Here is a 5,015-nt window from a genome sequence, read left to right on the forward strand (position 1 = left end):
GCTGTCCAATAGGAACGCTTCTGCTCCTGCTCCGGTCACATGGTTCCCCAGCTCACACTGCTATGGAGTCCTGCAGCTCCCGCGCGGGCTGAACACTCACTGCTGATGCTGCCACCGCCACAGGACCTCTGCTGACCTGCGCAGATGTCGGCGCAGGCTTCCTCACTGGTCTTCCTCGCCTTCCGTCGCTGACATCAGGTAAGCAATGACGTCTTTTTCAGCTACCCTGACATTACCCGGCGCCGGACCCACTTCTCACTTGCCGGGTCCGGGTAATTTCCAGGTAGCTGAAAATCCGCCGGGTACCGGGTAATTCCGGGTACTCGGTACATCACTAACATACACTCTCTGCTCTCCTGGGGGCATTTAGTGTGCCTTACATTGTATATCCACCTGTAACACATCCCATGCCAGGGCTAGGCTGGTAACTTTCTACAGCTTCTATGTGCTACCATTCAGAGGACAGGCCAGCTAAGGAGGGATTATAGTTACATAATACCTTCTAATATTCAGAATGTCTATGTGATCTCAGTATGTCATCAAACTGCAGACATCGACTATGTCGTGACTCCCAACGGGGGGGGGGTTCGCACACCCCTAGGGGTTTGTGAGGTGTCTACAAGGGTTTCTCCCCAAAAAAATCTGTAACGTTGGATCCCAGGCAGTATAGCGGGTTCCTGAGCCTGTGTGGGGACTGCGCATGCAGTAATACCCCAAACTGCACCTCTGCGAGGGGGTATCGCTGTCACTGACAGCAGGAGCTTCTAAAGTCACCCCCCACAATACTTTGCATCCACAAGGTGTGGGGCGTGATGTTAAAGGTCCCTCAGCGATTGACCACTATACCCCTCACACTGCACACATGGGACAGTTTGGGGCCTTATTAAGAGCGTGTTGCCCCTCACAAGGACACTATACTGCCTGGGCTGGAACAATTTACCCGAGTCCCTCAAATACGCTTTCTGTCTAAGTTCCTTCCAGACTTGGACTGTTTCCTCCATTAAACATGTTTGCAACTATACATTGTAATGTTACTTTGTGCCCAGGACATACTTGAAAACAAGAGGTCACTCTCAATGTATTACTTCCTGGTAAAATATTTGATAAATAAAATAAATGGGGCGGTCACACCGTTTTGTTAGCAATAGTCTGATGAGAAGGCAAAAATATGTATTTATATTTTCTAGCAAGGGGTACACAATGTAACAAAGGTTGGGAAGCGCTGTACTATGTCATCGATCGCACAGACGCTGTAATATAAGATAACGGGTGTGCGCTAAGACTAATAGGAGGAGGAAACAAACAATGGAGTTCTCAGCTCGGAACATTATAATTGATAAGTAAACTATATATGGATTATGTGACACAGTCATTGTGGTGCAAAGTTCTAGTAGCTGTATTGGTTCTGATGGAAGTGTAGATTCATTGAAGGCTTGATATCTTCAAATGGATTTTACTGATAAGACCATTAAAATAATCAGCATTTTAATAATTGGTACACAAATGGTTAACGTATATATATTTTTTTTTAAGACCTATTTTTGTTCTATGTAAAGTCAAACTGACCTAGGTATTTATTGGTCAGTAAAATAAAAACCTGTTTGGATAACAGTTCCTAGTGGGGGTTACAGTATCTAGGAGCACCCTGATCTGGGTCCGTGGGACGATGAAGCCATAACCCAACTGTTTATAGTAAATTGTCACCCAGAGGATCAGATCTTAACCTGGGGTTGTCATTGATGACCCAACAAAATGACATGTTTATATTAGGGAGGTCTGGTGACAGCACCCAGAATTACCAGAGGCCCTGGGTGTCATCTTCAAAGGAGACAATATATTCCTGAAATCCCCCCTTCGAGTAGCAGAGAAAGGTGACAAACTGTATAAAATAAACTATATCTTGGATCTGATATGATTCCCAAGAATAAGATATATGTATTTCTGACCTGCACGTTCAGCTGTTTCAACTGAGTCCAAAGATGCTGAACTAGTTAGGCTGCGTATGTGAAATATCCATTTGTCCATCAAAGAGGGACATGGGTGTGTCAGAATAGAGGTGTAAACGTGCATTTTGATGAGCTGGTGACATTAATACGTGTCCCATCATTCGTTATGGATTGTTTTTACTCTGAAATATTCTATGTCTAAAACCAGGTTTGCCGTCGTAAGTGGCCCAGGAGATGGATGAGGGGAGTTAAGGACACAACCGCAAAAGGTGGGCTTCACCTTTATAACAGAGTTAGAATTCAACAAAGGGAGTGTTAACGCTATGACACGTGAATTCTCATAAAGACCATTTGAGAAGCTTAATATGTGGTAATGTATGTTAGGAATTTCTGTCTGTTTCATCTCATTATTTGTATGAAACTGCATATATTACACTATTATTCTTGTAACATTGTTTTTTGAAGGGAAACTTCTTTAGCGGCACCTACTGTACCACGTGAAAATTTCCCTGGCAGTAAATTGCCTTGATGGTGACGGAAGTACAGTGCAGGAAGTGACGTCACTGCTGGCAGAAGAGGCCATCAGTGAGGTCAGTGTTGCCAGCTCCCACCAGTCACCGGAGAGGAGGAACGAACACACTCCCCCCCCCCCCTTCCCCTCTCCCACTCCAACCAAACTTCTGTGCCACGGCTCCCCCGAGATCTTCTCCTCTTTGGACAGGGGGGGCTGCGATCCGGTCGCTGTGTCCCCGCATCACCGCCAGAGGGGGGGGAGAGAGCGCTCAGCGCGCCGTGTGCCCACCGCAGCAGCATTGTCGGAGGGAGGGGGAAAGCTGAGCACGCTGGGTCCCCTTTGCTCGGGGGGAGGGGAGAGAGAGCCCCTGGGAGAGCCTGCAAAACACACACTGAAACACATACACACACTGACTGACACACTGACACACAGAGTGACACACACACACTGATGCGTGCGCGCGCGCACACACACTGACTGACGAGCGCACACACACTGACTGACGCGCGCACACACACTGACTGACGCACACACACACTGACTGACATGCGCACACACACGCACACACACACTGACTGACGTGCGCACACACACACACACACACACACTGACTGACACGTGCACACACACTGACGCTCACACACACACTGACTGACGCGCACACACACTGACTGACGCGCACACACACACTGACTGACGAGCACACACATACACTGACTGACGCGCGCACACACACACACTGACGCGCGCACACACACACCCTGACTGACACGCATGCACACACACACACTGACTGGCACGCACACACACATTGACTGACACGCGCACACAAACAGTGACGCACGCACACACAGTGACGTACACAAGAATTCACAGTTGCTATAAATATAGAAGTGCAAATAGCTAAAACACGCGTTCTAAGTCAAACTTCTTTGCGTTTTGGCACTGAAATTGTGTTTTGATTTTTAATTAAAAACATCACCATCACAAAAACAATTTCTGTGACAAAACAGAGACAAAAGACAAAGACGTTTCACTTAAAATGCCCGTGCTCGGCACACACACACTTTTTTTCCTGTAACGAAATACTGTACTACTATTGTATATTAAATCTACAAAGTATTGTCTTTGAGCCCTAATTGATCTTTGCTTTTAAAGAGAGTAACTGCATTTCCGGACACAGTTTCGGCCATAGGTTTTTGTGTGTTAATAAGTAGATATTGTTTCCTATAAAACAAAGACCAAAAAACCCGCAGGCAAGACTTGAAACTATTTTTGGTGATGGTAGCGGGTTGAGATATTTATTGTGGCGGATAGAGGGGAGATAGTACTGATTTTAGGGACCCTGCGGAGAGATAAGTGAGAGTCACCTGGACAGCTGTGTGTATTAACCCTTGTCACATACACAAGTCACGTGCTCACAGGTGTGCCATTACAGGTGTGCCATTCGTGACATGGATCAACACAGTAATGGCAACTCACAGGTCTCCTCTTCCTGTGCACTCTGTGCCATTGCATAACCAATTAGATTAACACTTGTCTCTCCTGGTGACGGGAACGATTTATCTCTGCATTACAAACAAAGCATCAAGTAATCTCCCCAGCAAATAAAGAGACTTGTACAATTCAGTCATTCAGAGTTAATAAACAATGACCAGTCCCACGGTTTTACTTTGCTGCATGTTTGCTGCCAGAGAAGAAGTCAATAGCTTTTCTATTTGGGGATTATCAGGGATCACCCGAGACTGAGCAACATAAAGCAACACTATGGTAAAGTTGCTGAAACGAGGGATGATTACAAAGCAGATAATAAATAATAATAATAGCATGTTCTTGTATAGCGCTGCTAATTTTACGTAGCACTTTACAGAGACATTTTGCAGGCACAGGTCCCTGCCCCGTGGAGCTTACAATCTATGTTTTTGGTGCCTGAGGCACAGGGAGATAAAGTGACTTGCCCAAGGTCACAAGGAGCCAACACCAGGAATTGAACCAGGTTCCCCTGATTCAAACTCAGGGCCAGTCAGTGTCTTTACTCCCTGAGCCGGAAGGACATTTCCCACAAGTACATTATTTGTTTGAATATTTTTTTCTTACATGACGCTGTTGGCTAACACAGCGCAATTTTCCAGGCACAAGGAGTGGGCATTTAAACTGAGTTCACCGACTGAAGGAGCGGATCAGTGAGTGAAGACACCGACTCTGAAAAACAATTACTCTGAGTTTGATTCAGGGGAAACTGGTTCAATTCCCGGTGTCAGCTCCTGGTGACCTTGGGCAAGTCACTTTACCTCCCTGTGCCTCAGGCACAGACAACATAGATTGTAAGCTCATCTGGGCAGTGAGCTGTGTCTGTAGAAATCCTGTGTGCTGTGTACCGCGCGCTATACTGTCATTGTGACGCGCTTTGAGTCACATTGGGAGAAAGGGGCTATATGAAATAGTTATTATTATTCTTCAAAGGCTGTGTTATTACCACTACAGCTCCTGGGAGGTGAAGGGGTTTTGCACCTTTTTAGAGCAATAGCAGAAAGACTCTAAGAAATTGCAGCTTC

At 46.1% G+C, this 5,015-nt stretch overlaps 1 long non-coding RNA gene across 1 annotated transcript; it reads left to right on the forward strand.

The window, feature by feature from the left end:
• Positions 1 to 4,476, forward strand: LOC142498573 (uncharacterized). The gene is made up of 3 exons (XR_012802485.1): positions 1 to 198; positions 2,155 to 2,215; positions 2,412 to 4,476. It is a non-coding gene; the product is annotated as an uncharacterized LOC142498573 (long non-coding RNA).
• The last annotated feature ends 539 nt before the right edge of the window (positions 4,477 to 5,015 follow it).

This window comes from Ascaphus truei, chromosome 7, assembly GCF_040206685.1.
Source record: "Ascaphus truei isolate aAscTru1 chromosome 7, aAscTru1.hap1, whole genome shotgun sequence".
NCBI classification, from domain to species: domain Eukaryota; kingdom Metazoa; phylum Chordata; class Amphibia; order Anura; family Ascaphidae; genus Ascaphus; species Ascaphus truei.